At 39.9% G+C, this 16,921-nt stretch overlaps 1 protein-coding gene across 21 annotated transcripts in view; it reads right to left on the bottom strand.

The window, feature by feature from the left end:
* PCBP3 (poly(rC) binding protein 3) overlaps window positions 1–16,921 on the bottom strand; it is a 284,849-nt gene that overhangs the window by 252,587 nt on the left and 15,341 nt on the right. For 2 of the 21 annotated variants that reach the window (XM_073011254.1, XM_037984957.2), the window contains exon 2: window positions 6,664–6,746. The exons of 18 other annotated variants lie outside the window; for them this stretch is intronic. The gene's annotated coding sequence lies outside the window, so the exon portion shown is untranslated. Of the gene's footprint in view, window positions 1–6,583; window positions 6,747–16,921 lie in introns of all 21 variants that reach the window. One more of the 21 variants, XM_037984953.2, reaches the window with a different exon arrangement.

The raw sequence follows: 16,921 nt of genomic DNA, 5'->3' as shown, positions 1-16,921 counted from the left end.
GCATAGAGAGAGGGGGAAAAAAAGAGGGTTTGAGTCCCAGCTCTGCTTTCACTGGCACTGCAATATGCCTAGTGCCCCCAGCCCTGAGCCAACCAGGAGTAAGAACCACCATGACTGCTCATCAACTATTACTGCCCTCAATGGGTCACATTTTTTTCCTCTGTTCAGCAGGAAGTTGTAAGCTCCCTTCTGGCTTGATAGTCCAATCTGGTTCTTTGCCTAATGTACACCACAAATAAGAGCATTTGGGCCTTGTCTGTGGGTTCCCTTGGTGGCACCCACCTGTCTGTAGGGGCATGTTCGCTTAAATAAGATCTATCCCTGCATCAAGGACACCAAGCAGACAGGACCAGCCCAGGGCCTCAGCCTCAGCTGCCCAAGAGGTAGAAGGCTCTGCCTCCCCACCGTGTGTGCTCACTGAACTGACCTCCACCCCACTGCCCCCATGCACTCACTTTCGGAAATGACAGGAGGAAGACCAGGGTCAAAATCTCCTCAGTCCTGCAAAGCACAGGACCTCACCTCAACTATGCTGTTCTTCAGGTGGGAAAACTTCTTGGGACCTTACCACAGAACTCTGGACAACAGAGGCACTCCACAGGCTCCAGGGCATCCCTATCAGCTCAGGAGAAGCTGTGTCCTGAAGATGTGGTGGCACCCAGGGCAACAGAAATAGAAATGATGGGTGCTAGGTGGGGCATGTCCAAGAGAAAGAGGCCCCTGTGGATGTCCAAATGAGCCAGGGAACGGGGAAGTCATGTGGGGCTGGATCCCTGTTCCAAGAGCCGGGGAGAAGAGCCAGTCCCAGCATGGGTCACAGACTATGGGAATCTACAGATCACATCTCATTCCAGTGCCCTCATATAAAAGCAAGCTACTACACCTTCTCTCAATATCAGCCTCCACACTAATCATATGAATAATACATGGCTTATCTTTGAAAAGACTATTAAAACAAAACTTTCAGTTTCCTAAGTGGACCTAAAGAAGTATGGCTACCTCAAGTTTATCAATTTTTTAGTAAGCAACATAACCTACTTCATTATCATTTTTTTAATTAATTGGATAATTAATCAAGTGTTCTGTGAAAGGGCCATATATGCAAAGCGATCCCCAAATACCAAAGGAGCCAAGAAGCCAAAGAAGGAGACAGAGAAATCCAGTTTGTTGGTATTGGGTGATTTACTGGAGAATTTACAGACAGAATCATGGTCTTGGGCAGGTGCAAACAGGTAGATTTCTGCACTACAAAACCCTAGACATAGGGTTTATATCTTGGAACAAAAGTATAGTGCTCTGGAAGATACGTGTACGATGCTGTAATCATCACAGCCTGTGATCTCTGCAACAATAAGGGTTGTTTTGAAGAAAACTTACAATGAATTGGTCTTCCTACATAAAGAGTAATAACATCAACTAAACTTTGTGGAGGTATGATCAGATCAGGGTTAGTCAGAAGTTACATGGCAGATTTACATTTAAAATAAAGTCACTCTTGAGTCTTGTCTTGACTCAAGTCAAGATAATTCAGTAAAAGACGTTACTGAGAAACATGGTTCCATTACAAAATCTCATTATCTTCAAAATTCCATAAAAACTCAAACCAGCAGTCTAGGACCCTAAGTATTATGGTGATTATTAACTGGGTTATATCACAGATAACTGTAAATTGGACTCTCTATGTCACCATTTTGGATTGTTTCTTTTTTGCTTAAGGATAATTATAAATAGAGCTCAGAACTCTATAGAAAAGCCCCCAACTCAGTAAAACTCATAGAGAGACATGATCACTGGACCTCTCCTCTCTCAATGCTGTAAGTTTCCAAGGCTGGTTTGGGTACCTTATAGTAGAAACATATGGCCTCAGAGGATGAACTTAGTGTGCTAAATAAATCATTTACATTCCAAAAGTACTTCAGGATGAAATAATAATGTCTTCTCTACCCAGAGAGTTTTACTATTGAATGTGTTTGCACATCAGTCATCTCATGTTGCTTCCACAAGGGCCCCAGGAGAAGCTCAGGCCAGGTACTCGTTTCTGCCTGTCTTCAAAGCAGAAAAAGACTCAAAGCAAGAAGGCCCAGGCACTTCTTGTAGGATACTACAGAGAGACAGGAATGAGTCTGGGAGTTGTCCACATCACTGCAACTTAAATGCAAAACTCTTCTCTTCATCAAAAATGTTTATCTTTATATCTCATTTTATTCAAAAAAACTGAAATGTCTTGTTTTTTCTTCTTGTAAGAAATCAGAAAAGGTTTGATTTTCCAATGTTAACACAGTTAAAAACAAAAAAAGATGAACTGCCATACCACACCTTTGTGACGTCTGCTTAGAAAACTGCCACAAATGTACAGCTTCATTTCCAAACAGTGGAGAGGAGGAGGGAAGAAGAAAATGGGTCAAATAATTGCCAAAGAAAGAGTCCCAAAGAAAGAGTCTAATCAGAAATTTCCTTCTTTCAAATTATCTATCATTAAACACATATTTCAACAGAAATAAATTAACACAGAATTGGGTTCTTTGAAGAGGGTGACACCATAATAAAAACTGCTGTCAGACAGCTGATAATGAGAAGACCTATTTTATACAGTGCATGTCATTTTATGAAACCGTTTACCCTCGATCACCTGAAGGCAGACCATGCACACACCCAGCCTCCAGCTCAGGGGGAAGAGAAAAAAGAATGCCAACTGTCTAGGTGACTGTTACCCATTTTGCTCAGTTGAGCATCACAGAAAGACATGAGCTTAGGCAAACACTGGCTGGCTTGAGAGAGACAAGAAAGCATCTAGAGACAGTCCAGAAGCATGGGCCTCACAACCCAGGAAAAGCTATCCCTCGGCACCCCAAGAGTAAGACATGCGACTGAACATGTTCTGCGCAGCAAAGACCCATTAAGACTCCACAATGAAAAGAGGGCTAAACTGTACACACAGGTGAGATTACAGGTGTGTCTCCCACCCACACCTATGCCTATTATGTTAAGCTTCAAGATGCCCTGAGTAGAGAGAGACACATGCATAAGAAAGCAAAAATATGAAGTAGCTGGAAGATTGTGACTAGAAAAGAACTTTGGCTATAGTTACTGGCACATGAAACTATCAGACGCAAATAGATCAGAAGCTACTAGAACTGGGGAGAAACTGCATTGCCAAAGAAACATGAGCCTAAAACAGTCAGTGACCGTCAAAACAACCCCAGACCTCCAAAATTCCACAAGCAGAAAGCAGGATGTGGGATCTTGCACCCCTAACCCCTAAGGAAGATGTTCTCCCTATTTTAGTCAATTTTCTGTTGCTTATAACAGAATACCAAAAGCTCAGTAATTTATAAGGAAAATGAATTTATTTCTTACAGTTGTAGAAGCTGAGAAGTCCAAGGTCAAGGAGGAGAATCTAGTGAGGATCTTCTTGCTGGTGGTGACTCTGCAGAGTCCTGAGGTGGTACAGGGCATCACTCAATAAGGGGCTGAGTGTGCTAGCTCCGGTCTCTCTTCTTCTTTTTATAAAGTCACCAATTCCACTTCCCTGATAACACATTAATCCATTAATCCATTAACCCATGAATGGATTAATCCACTCATAAGGGAACAGTCCTCAAGATCCAATCATATCTGAAGATTAAGCTTCAACATGAGTTTTGGAGGGGACAAATATTCAAACCATAGCACTCCCAAGGCCTAGCCAGATGGAGGGACAGAGAAAGGAGCCCTGGAGAACAACAGACCAGTTTCTCCTGCCCCCATTTCCAAGATAGGAGGTGAAAGAATCAGACACGCCACACTGTGACCACGATGAATGAAGACAAAAACAAGATTGTGCCAAAATCCCTCTCCCCACTGACGTAAGTGATGACTGTTTCTTTACCAATCACAGCTTTATCCTCATTCCAGTCTAACCTCCTTGTACATAAGATTTACAGACACTTATCATAACATTGTCCCCACTTACTGATACCATCCCACTTTCTTGAACCCTCTCCCAAATCACCTAACCAAAGTCCAAATCCTGTAACAGGTTCCTTCTAATGCCCTCTTACCACAACACCCCACGGTTCCCAAGTGAGTGTCTAGTGGCCTTTGCTTAGAAAACATTGATAGATACCTTCATAATACTTGCCCGTGGGATGTTGCTCTTACTGTGGACCAAGAACTGACGTTTATCTTCCATTCTCCCCTTCCAAAATGGAAGTTTTAAAATTGCAGTTGGCTTGATTTGGCTTCACTATTGTATAGTGTGAACAGCAGATAACCTGTGTGTCAGTTCAGTCATTCAAACCACAAGAGCAACAACTGGATTTGATAAAGATCACACAATGCTAGAAATCCATCCTTTGTGCAAGACACAGTAACTGGGGGCAACTCTGGATTGTGTCCCTGGAGAGATAAATGCATGACAGTTGTGAAAGAAGGGTGTGCCAAGGCAAAGGCCTGAAGCAGAGATAACTAACTGTTCATGAAGAACTGTGCTCCCCTTTCCCAGGACAGCATTGAAACTGGGAAGCAACTGTCAACCAGGAATAACACACTGCAGATTTCACGCCTGCATCTAGATAGAACCCTGTAACTAGATCTTGCCAGTGGAAAGTATGAAGAGATACAGATCATGGTCCTCGTCACTTCTGGGCCAACATGGCTGAGGAGCATGTGTGCCTTCTCCATGTTGCTCTCCCATCTGCCAGCTGGACTTACAGGAAGCTGGGCGTAGAGGATAAGGATGCCACCTCCATAGCAGATGGCATGGCCACCCACTGTGAGGAGCTGGGCCGAATCACCACACAGAGGAAACCTGATCACTGATGAGGAACATCCACAGTGAACTGTTACATGAGCAAGAAGTAAATTTTACCATGTAAGGCCCTGAAATTTGTGGGATTGAAAGTTAACCAAAATATCCAAAAACTGGGGGCAAGAGATACAGAGTAAAAGCATGAATCAGATACTGAGAAACCACCCCTCAATTTGCACTGGAACCACAAAGGGCTAACCCCTTAAGGTAGAGAATAAGTCTTTAGAAGCAAGTCAGTCCTCCCAAGCACTGAGCCTTTGTTCTACTCATCCGGCTGTCCTTAAGACTACACTGGATTAAGTTTTCTCCTTTAAGAACCTTAGCAGTACCTGACGAAAACCTCTCTAAAAACAATAATAATCCCAAATTATTTCAAATTATTCCTCAAAAAAATTCTGCAAATACAAATGTCTAGCAGCCTAAAAGAAATCAGTGACACATCGAGGAAGAAAGAGTAGAAATCACAGCAAACGAAAACATATCTACAAAAACAAGAAGTTAGAATTACCCAACATAGAATTTTAACAACTACACTTGTATAATTACAAAAACCCAAACAACCCAATTAAAAATCTGGCCAATGACCTCAATACACATTTCCCTCAAGAACACATACTAATGGGCAATAAGCACAAGAAAAAATGGTCAACATTACTAATCATTAGAGAAAAGCAAATCAAAACTACAAAGAGATATCACCTCATACCCATTAGAATGGCTATCATCAAAATAATAATAAGTGTTGGTTAGGATGTGGAGAAGCTGGAAGCCTTGTGCATTGCTGAAAGAAATGTAAAATGCTGGAGCTGCTATGAAAACAATACAGTCATTCCTCAAAAAGTTAAGAAAATTATAAGCATATGATCTAGTAATTCCATTTCTGGGTATATGCACAAATGACGTAAAAGCAAGGGACTCAAATATTTGTATACCCATGTTCATGGCAGCATTATTCACTATAGCCAGAAGTAGATGCAACCCAAGTGTCCATCAAAGAATGAATAAACAAAATGTGGTGTATATATATATACACACACACAGTGGAATATTATACAGTCTTAAAAAGGGAAGAAATTCCAACACATGCTACAACATGGATGAACCCTGAAGATATTATGCTACATTAAATAAGCCAGTCATAAAAAGAAAAATATTTATGACTCCACTTATATGAGGTATCTATGGAAGTCAAATTCATAGAAACAGAAAGTAGAATGGTAGTTGCCAGGGATTTGGGAAAGGGAGTTACTGTTTAATGGGTAAAGAGTTTCAGTTTTGCAAGATGAAAAGAGTATTGGAGATGGATGGTTGCACAACAACATGAATGTACTTAATGTCACAGAATTGTACACATAAAACATACTCTTTAAAATGGCAAATTTTATGTTATATATGTTTGACTAAAATTTTAAAACTATACTTGCTGTAGTTAAAAACAGAAAAAAGAATTAGAAGCTACAAAAAATAACAGTTTCAATTTTTTTAAATCTAAAACTGAAAAGTTATAAAGTCATGAATGGGTTTTAAAGCAGATTGGGTGCTGCTGAAGAAAGAATTGGTGAACTGGAAACTAGGTCAAAATAAAATAAAATATTCAAAGTAAAGTGGAGCGGCCAAAATCTAGAAATATAAGAGAGAGCATGAGAATATATGGTGAAAAATCTAACACAAATTTAATCAGGGTCCCATAAAGAAAGAAAAAGGATGATGCAGAAGCAACAGCTGAAGAAAATGGCAGTGAATTTTCCAGACTTATGAAAGACATCATGCCATAGATAAAAGAAGCCAACATACCTCAGGCAGGGATGCATGGAACTTAGTGAAACCACAGAAACCTAAGGATAATTGGAAAATCCTTTATGGCAATAGATTACCTCCAGAGGATAGCAGTTACATTTACTGACTTCAGAACAGGAACAAGAAAAGCCAGATGCTGTGGAAATATATCTCCAATGTGCTGAAAGAAAATAATGTCAACATTAAATTCAATATACAGAAACAAAATCTTTTAAGAATAAACACGAGAGTGTGATATCAGTGAAAATATCAAAGTAAGAACTTCCAAAAATCCCTTCTTCCACAAAAGCAATTTTTAAATGCCAAGAAATTAGCCAAATCAACTACTCTTTAGAAATCTAGAAATTTAACCAAAGGTCTGCCACACTCTGGAGAATATTTGTTAAAGAAAAATGATTAAATATCCTAAGAACATAAATTTTGTGGTATTTTAACTTGCCCTATTCCCTCCCCCAACCCCCAACCCTACCCCAGCTCTATAGTGGTCTTGAAAACCAACAGCCTACAATCGTAGTGAAAACCAACATCCTGGCAGCAACAGAAGAGGACAAAACAGGGTTGGAGCTCCTTCAAAGTCTTATTATTTGTTATGGCTACAAGGTTCCACCTGCAAGGTTCCATTTAGTTGACCTGACACAGAGCTCACTGAAAAGTATTTTCCTCAGAGGTATCTGTCAAAACAACTAAAGACAACTGTTTAATTTTGTGACTACCTGAGACAGTGGACAACAGTTGGGGCAAATAATATGTTAACCTAAAAGCTTAAAAGGAAAATCTGGGGAATGAGATGCCCACAGGGTATTAAAAACTCTGTATATTTCTGGAAATCCAGAAGGCCATGGTGCATACATAGAGCCACGCACCTACTCAAGGTTGTGGGAATGCCCAGAAAAGAAACTGGAGTGCCCTGAGATAGCCCTAAGCTCTCACACTGAGCTGACACTGAGACTCTGCACAATCAGAAAATGAAGACTAATGTTGCAAAATGTTTGCCCTGTTTCTTTCCTGCAGACTGTGAGAACAGGCTGTTCCAATGAGACTTGAAAAGTTGCCTTTGCAATTGTAAACTGGTAGGTTAAGAGCTGACACATGTCCCAGCACATACACAGGGTCTCTTGGGAAAGACGGTGAGACTTACTGATTCCAGGCACTTAAGGAAGCCTCTGTCCAATTATTAGCTGACCACTAAGCTATTCAAGTACAGAGTCAGTGAAGATACATGACAAAGAATACAGACTTTACAGAGTTAGTTCAGGAAAGTCACTACATAAACAAACGAACAGAAACTACTATAACAAGCAGCAACAACAACAACAAAAGAAAATGGAAGAAAGGAGGATCAGATTTCCAGAGTTGCCATATTATATTATTTAAAACATAAAGTTTTCAAAAAAGTATTATAACACATACAAAGAAACAGGAAAATATGGCCCAAACACAGGGAAAGAAAAAGCAATCAATAGAAACTGTTCCCAAGGAAGCCCCAGTGTTGGACTTTAAATAACCTATTTTAAACATATTTGAATAACTAAAGGAAGCCATGTCTAAAGGATTAAAAAATGGCAGTGTTGTTTCACCAAGCAGACATCAATAAAGAAACAAATTATAAAAAGAAACCAAATGAAAATTCTGGAGTTAAAAAATACAATAATTGAAATAGCAAATTCATTAGAGTGGTTCAACATATTTGAACAGGCAGGAGAATCAGTGAGCTTGATGATAGATCAACTGAGATTAACCAATCTAAGGAACAGAAAGTCAGGAAGTTTGAAAAAAAAAAAATGAACTGAACCTCAGAGCCCTGTGGGAAACTACCAAGAATACCAACAGATGGCCAACCAAGGTGGCTCACACCTGTAATCCCAACATTTTGGGAGGCTGAGGTGGAAGGATATCTTCAGGTTGGGAGCTCAAGACCAGCCTGGGCAACATAGCGAGAACTCATCTCTACAAAAATGGAAAGAAAGAAAGAATGAATGAATGAATGAATGAATGAATGAATGAGAGAAAGAGAGAAAAAGAAAGGAAGGAAGGAAGGAAGGAAGGAAGGAAGGAAGGAGGGAGGGAGGGAGGGAGGGAGGGAGGGAAGGAAGGAAGGAAGAATGGATGCATAATGAAACTCTCAGAAGGAGAGAAAATAAAGGGGTACAAAGAATATTTGAAAGGATAATAATTGAAAACCTCCCAGATCTGATGGAAAAAAATTATACATTCAAGAACCTGAATATACTTCAAGGATAAACTCAAAGATATCCACACCTAAATATATTATAATCAAACTATCAAAGACAAAGAATTGTGAAAGCAGCAAGAAAGCAACTCATTAAAAAGGAATTCTCAAATCGCTCGAACCCGGGAGGCAGAGGTTGCAGTGAGCTGAGATCGTGCTATTACACACCGGTCTGGTGACAAAGCAAGACCCCATCTTAAAAAAAAAAAAAAAAAAGGATTCTCAATAAGAATAATAGCAGATTTCTCACCAGAAACCATAGAAACTAGAAGGCTGTAGGATAACATATGCAAAATCATAGAAGAAAAAGACTGTCAAACAAGAATTCTATATCCAGAAAAATCATTCTGCAAAAACAAAGGAGAAATTAAGACACTCTCAAATAAAAGCTGAGAGAATATGTCACTAGAAAACCTACCTAACAAGAAACAGTAAAAGGAGTCCTTCAGGCTTAAATTAAAGGACACTAGATAGTACAGAAAATCCAGGTGAATAAATAAATAGCACTAGTAAAGATATAATTATAACGGTAAATATAAAAGACAGCATAAATGTAACTTCTGTTTGTAACCCGTTTCTCCTATCCGATTTAAAAGATAACTACACATCATCAATGAGCAGAAATAATAATATTTCCTCTTTTCCAAATTGGATGCCTTTTATTTCTTTCTCTTACCTGACTGCTCTGGCTAGGACTTCCAGTATTATGATGAACAAGAGTGGTGAAAATGGACATCCTTGTTTTGTTCCAATTCTTAGAGGAAATGCTTTAGGTGTTTCCTCATTCAGAATGATGTGGGTTGTGGGTCTTTCATATATGGTTTGAATTATTTTTCAGGTATGTTCCTTCTATGCCTAGTTTATTGAGGATTTTTTCATGAAAAGATATTGAATTTTATTACATGCTTTTTCTGCATCTATCAAAATAATCATATGTTTTTTGTTTTTAATTCTGTTTCTGTGGTAAATCACATTTAATGATTTGCATATGTGGAACCATCCTTGCATCCTTGGAATAAAACCCACTTAATTGTGGTGTATTATCTTTTCGATATGTTGTTGGATTTGGACTGCTAATATTTTGTTGGGAATTTCTGCACGTATTTTCATCAACAATATTGGTCTCTAGTTTTCTTTTCATTGTATCCTTGCCTGGCTTTGGTTTGGGGGTAATACTAGCTTCACAGAATGACTTAGGGAGAAGGCCCTCCTCTTCAATTTTTTGGAATAGTTTCAGTAGGATTAGTACCGGTTCTTCTTTACACGTCTGGTAGAATTCAGTTCTGATTCCATTTGGTCCTGGGCTTTGTTTTATTGGTAGAATTTTTACTACTGATTCAAACTCACTACTTGTTATTGGTCTGTTCAGGATTTCTAATTTCTTCCTAGTTCAATCTTGGAAGGTTGTATGTTTGGATATGATCTTGTACCTAGAAAGCCCTAAAGACCTAGAAAGCCCTAAATGACTCCTAGATTTGATAAATGAATTCAGTCGCATTTCAGGATACTAAATTAACCAACAAAAATCAGTAAAAATCAGTAGCACTTCTTTTTTTTTTTTTTTTTTTTTTTGAGACGGAGTCTCGCTTTGTCGCCCAGACTGGAGTGCAGTGGCACAAGCTCAGCTCACCGCAAGCTCCGCCTCCTGCGTTCACGCCCTTCTCCTGCCTCAGCCTCCTGAGTAGCTGGGAGTTACAGGCGCCCACCACCACACCCGGCTAATTTTTTGTATTTTTAGTAGAGACAGGGTTTCACTGTGTTAACCAGGATGGTCTAGATCTCCTGACTTTGTGATCCGCCCGCCTCAGCCTTCCAAAGTGCTGGGATTACAGGTGTGAGCCACTGCGCCCGGCCTTACTTTTTTTTTTTAAAGATGGGGTCTCACTCTGTGACAAAGGCCAGGGTGCAGTGGTGTGATCAAGGCTCACTGTAGCCTCAAACTCCTGAGCTCAAGTGATCCTCCCACCTCAGCCCCCCAAGCAGCTAGGACTACAGGCATGTACCACCATACCTGCCCTAATTTTTTTTTTAATTTTTTGTAGATACGGGGGTCTCATCATGTTACCCAGGACAGTCTTGAACTCCTGGCCTCAAGTGATCCTCCTGCCTTGGCCTCCCAAAATGCTGGAATTATAGGCATGAACCACCATACCCCAGCAGTAGTATTTCTAAACACCAATAACCATCAAGCTGAAAACCAAATAAAGAACTCAATTTCATTTGTGATAGCTACAAAAAAATAATAAAATACCGGCCGGGCGCGGTGGCTCAAGCCTGTAATCCCAGCACTTTGGGAGGTCGAGACGGGCGGATCACGAGGTCAGGAGATCGAGACCAGCCTGGCTAACATGGTGAAACCCCGTCTCTACTAAAAAATACAAAAAAACTAGCCGGGCGAGGTGGCAGGCGCCTGTAGTCCCAGCTACTCGGGAGGCTGAGGCAGGAGAATGGCGTAAACCCGGGAGGCGGAGCTTGCAGTGAGCTGAGATCCGGCCACTGCACCCCAGCCTGGGCCACAGAGCCAGACTCAGACTCCCTCTCAAAAAAAAAAAAAAAAAAAAAAAAAAAACCTAGGAATACATTTAACCATGAAGGTGAAAGATTTCTACAAGGACAACAGCAAAATGCTGATGAAAGAAACTGTAGATGACACAAACATATGGAAAAACATCCTATGCTCATGAAATGGAAAAATCAGTATCATTAAAATGACCATACTGCCCAAAGCAATCCACAGACTCAATGCAATTCCTACCAGAACACTAATGTCATTTTTCATAGAGTTAGGGAAAACAATCATACAATTCATATGGAACCAAAAAGAGCCCAAATAACCAAATCAAAAAGAACAAGGCTAGAGGCATCACATTACCTGACTTCAAATTATACTACAAGATTACAGTAACCAAAACAGCATGGTACTGGTATTAAAAGAGACACATAGATCAATGGGGACAGAATAGAGAATCAGAAATAAAGCCACGGCCGGGCTCGGTGGCTCAAGCCTGTAATCCCAGCACTTTGGGAGGCCGAGATGGGCGGATCACGAGGTCAGGAGATCGAGACCATCCTGGCTAATATGGTGAAACCCCGTCTCTACTAAAAAATACAAAAAACTAGCCGGGCGAGGTGGCGGGCGCCTGTAGTCCCAGCTACTCGGGAGACTGAGGCAGGAGAATGGCGTAAATCCGGGAGGCGGAGCTTGCAGTGAGCTGAGATCCGGCCACTGCACTCCAGCCTGGGCGACAAAGCGAGACTCCGTCTCAAAAAAAAAAAAAAAAAAGAAAGCCACACACCTACAGAAAACTGATTTTCAAAAAGCTAACAAAACACTGGGGAAAAACACTCTATTCAATAAATTATGATAGGAAAACTGGATAGCCATATGCAGAAGAAAACTAGACCCTTATCTCTCACCACATACAAAAATTAACTCGAGAAAGTTTAAAGACGTAAATGTAAGACCTAAAACTATAAAAATTCCACAAGAAAACCTAGGAAAGATGTAGGGACCAGTCCCACAGGGTCAGTGGGTTTTTCTCCCCGCATGTGGAGATGAGAGATCATAGAAATAAAGACACGAGACAAAGAGATAAAAGAAAAAACAGCTGGGCCTGGGGGACCACAACCAGCAAGACACAGAGACCGGTAGTGGACCCAAATGCCAGGCTGCACTGTTATTTATTGAATACAAGACAAGGGGGCAGGGTAAGGAGTGTGAGCCATCTCCAATGATAGGTAAGGTCACGTGGGTCACATGTCCACTAGACATGGGGCCCTTCCCTGTTTGGCAGTCTAGGCAGAGAAAGAGAGAGGAGACAGCTTACGCCATTATTTCTGTGTATCAGAGACTTTTAGTACTTTCACTAATTTTGCTACCGTTATCTAGAAGGCAGAGCCAGGTGTACAGGATGGAACATGAAAGCAGACGAGGAGCATGACCGCTGAAGCACAGCATCACAGGGAGACCGTTAGGTCTCCAGATAACTGCGGGCGAGCCTGACTGATGTCAAGCCCTCCACAAAAGGTGGTGGAGTACAGTCTTCTATAACCTCCCCCAGGGAAAGGGAGACTCCCTTTCTTGGTCTGCTAAGTAGCGGGTGCTTTTCCTTGGCACTGATGCTACCGCTAGACCACAGTCCGCTTGGCAACGGGCGTCTTCCCAGATGCTGGCATTACCGCTAGACCAAGGAGTCCTCTAGTGGTCCTGCCTGGGCGTGACACAGGGTTCACACTTGTCTTCTGGTCAGTTCTCACCATGTCTCTTCAGCTCCTATCTCTGTATGGCCTGATTTTTCCTAGGTTATGATTGTAGAGCAAGGATTATTATAATATTTGAAAAAGTAACCACTACAAACTAATGATTAGTGATACATATAATCATATCTACGATCTATATCTAGTATAACTTGTTATTTTATATATTTTATTATACTGGAACAGTTCATGCCCTTAGTCTCTGGCCTCGGCACTTGGGTGGCTTGCTGCCCACAGAAAAACTCTTCTGGACATTTGCCTAGGCAAAGAATTCATGACTAAGACCTCAAAAGCAAATTCAGGCCAGGCACAGTGGCTCACACCTGTAATCCCAACACTCTGGAAGGCTGAAGGCAGGTGGATTGCTTGAGCCCAGGAGTTCAGGACCAGCCTAAGCAATATGGTGAAACTCCATCTCTACAAAAAAAAAAAAAAAAACCACACACACAAAACTTAGATATATTGGCACACACTTGTAGTCCCAGCTACTTGAGAGGCTGAGACAGGAGGATTACTTGAGCCTGGGAGGCAGAGGCTGCAGTGAATCGAGATCAACAATAACAAAAATAGACAAATGGGACTTAAAAATAACTTAAAAGTATCTGTACAGCAAAAATAATCATCAACAGAGTGAAGAGACAACCTGCAGAATGGGAAAAATATCTGCAAACTATACATCCAACAAAGGACTAATATTGAGGACCTACAAGAAACTCAAACAACTTGACAAGAAAAAAAAAAAACATAACCCCATTAAAAGTGAGCAAACATGAACAGGCATTTTTCAAAAGATATACAAATGGCCAAAAAACATTTGAAAAAGTGCTCAATATCACTAATCATCAGAGAAATGCAAATTAAAACAACAATGACATATCATCTTACAATACTCAGAATGGCTATTACTAAAACGTCAAAAAATGACAGATGCTGGCAAGTATGCAGAGAAAAGGAACACAAATGGAAGTTAGTACAATCTCTATGGAAAATAGTGTGGAGATTTCTCAAAGAACTAAAAATAGAAATAGAACTACCATTCGATCTGGCAAGCCCACTACTGGCTATCTACCCAAATGAAACGAGTGCAGATAACTGTAAAAGACAATAATTACAAATCTGTTTTGAAATGCACAGAATGTACAAGATATAAACATTTCTTTTTTTTGAGATGGAGTTTCACTTTGTCTCCCAGGCTGCAGTGCAATGGTGCAATCTCAGCTCACTGCAACCTCTGCCTCCTGGGTTCAAGCAATTCTCCTATCTCAGCCTCCCGAGTAGCTGGAATTACAGGCACGTGCCACCACACCCGGCTAATTTTTGTTATTTCTTAGTAAAGACCAGGTTTCACTATGTTGGCCAGGCTGGTCTCGAACTCCCGACCTCAAGTGATCTGTCCGTGTTGGCCTCCCAAAGTGTTGGGATTACAGGCGTGAGCTACCATGCCCAGCAAGATGTGCTTTGTATGACAGTAACAGCACAAAGGAAGGAGGAGGGAATGGAGCTATATAGAAGCAAATTTTCTGTATACTAGTGAAATTAGACTGGTACTAATCCAAACTAAACCGTTATACATTGCCAGTAGTAAGATCCCAAGTAACCCCTAAGAAAATAAAAAAATAGTAAAATAAATGATAAGGGAAATAAAACAGTACACTAGAAAATATCTATTTAACACAAAGTAATCGAGTAACAGAAAATTAAAAAAGACATTGCATAGAGAAAACAAGAAGCAAAACAGCTGGCATAAATTTCACTTTATCAAAATTGCATTAAATGTAAATGGATTAAACATTCCAATATAAGCACAAAAACTGTCTAAATGGATTTTTTTAATGATTCAATTATATGTAGTATATAAGAAAGACACTTAAATTCAAAGAATAGGTTGAAAGCATGTAAAACTATATACGATGCAAACAGTAACCAAAGGAGAGCTTGAATGGCTATATTAACATCAGAAAAAAATTGTCTTTAACACAAAAATTGTTATTAGAGACAAAGAATATTTTATAATTATAAAAAGGTCAATTCATCAAGAGGCTCTAACAATTATATACATATATATGTGTATGTGTATATATATATAATAAAGCCCCAGAATGCATGAAACAAAAAATTAAGAGAAACAAAGGGAGAATCAGACAGTTCAACAGTCATAGTTGGAAACTTCAAAAGTCCACTTTCAATAAAGGATGGAATGCAAGACAGAAAATCAGAAAGAAAACAAAAGATTTAAACAATACTAATAAACTAATTAGACCTAGCAGACATTTATAGAATTCTCCATTCAAAAAGCAGAAAACATATTATTCTCAAATACACATGGAACATTCTCTAGAATAGACCAGGTGTTAGCCAAGAAAATAAGTCTCAAAATTTTAAAGGATTGAAATAATATAAAATATGTTCCCCAACCACAAGGGATAAAAATAGAAATCAGTAACAGATAGAAATTTAAGAAATTCAAAAGTCTGTGGAAATTTAACAATATGCTGCTAAATAACCAAAGAGTCAAAGGAGAAACCACAGGGGAAATTAGAAAAGACTCTGAGATCATTAAAAATGAGGCCAGGCACAGTGGCTCACACCTGTAATCCCAGCACTTTGGGAGGCCGTAGTGGGAGGACTGCTTGAGCCCAGGAGTTCAGGACCAGCCTGAGCAACATGACAAGACCCTGTGTCCCACAAAAAATTTAAAAATTAGCCAGGTGTGGGGGAATGCACCTCTAGTCCCATCTACTCAGGAGGCTGAGGTGAGAAGATCATTTGAGCTCAGGAGACTCAAAGTTGAGGCTGCAGTGAGTTGTGATGGCACCAGTGCACTTTAGCCTGCATGACAGACCAAGGCCCTGTCTCACACACACACACACAAAAAAAGTAAAGTAAAAGAAAGCACAACATATCAAAACTTATGAAAGGCAGTGAAAGCAGTTCTTACAAAATTATAGCTGTAAACACCTATATTAAAAGAGAAATATCTCAAATCAATAACCTAACGTTCTACCTTAAGAAATTAGAAAAAGAGCCAACTAAACCTTTGCAAGCGGAAGAAAAAAACAAATATTCGAGCAAAAATGAAATAGAAAACAGAAAAACAATGAAACCAAAGTTGCTTTTTCTTTTTTTAAAGACCACCGAAATTGACAAACTTTTATCTACAATGACCAAGAAAAAAAGAGGGAAGTCAATTTACTAAAATCAGAAAGAAAACTACCAACCTTACAGAAATAAAAGGACTATAAAGAAATATTATGAACAACTGTTGGCCAACAGGTGAAATTCACAAATTCCTAGAAAGACAGAAACTATCAAAACTAACCCAAAAAATAGTACATCTGAAAAAAACCTAAAACAAGTAAAGATATTCAGTATTTTTAAAATTTCCCACAAGGAAAAATTTAGAAACAGATGGCTTCACTATTAAATTCTACCAAACATTTAAAGAAGAATGAACACCAATCCTTCACAAGGAGAAACAGACACTTCCCAACTCATTCTATAAGGCCAGTATTACCCTAATACCAAAACCAGACAAAGAGATCACAAGAAAACTACAGATTAACATGCCTTAAGAATACAAACATAAAAATCCTTAACAAGGCCGGATGTGGCGGCTCATGTCTGTAATCCCAGCATTTTGGGAGGCCGGGGCAGGTGGATCACTTGAGGTCAGGAGTTCGAGACCAGCCTGGCCAACATGGTAAGACCCCATCTCAACAAAAAATTCAAAAATTAGCCGGGCATGGAGGCACGCACCTGTCATCCCAGCTACTTGGGAGACTGAGGCAGGAGAATTGCTTGAACCCAGGAGGTAAGAGGCTGCAATGAGCTGAGATCGCACCTCTGCA

This window comes from Chlorocebus sabaeus, chromosome 2 (assembly GCF_047675955.1).
Source record: "Chlorocebus sabaeus isolate Y175 chromosome 2, mChlSab1.0.hap1, whole genome shotgun sequence".
Lineage (NCBI taxonomy): Eukaryota > Metazoa > Chordata > Mammalia > Primates > Cercopithecidae > Chlorocebus > Chlorocebus sabaeus.
Note: the sequence above shows the minus strand (reverse complement) of the source record. Positions and strands in the feature narration are given on the sequence as shown.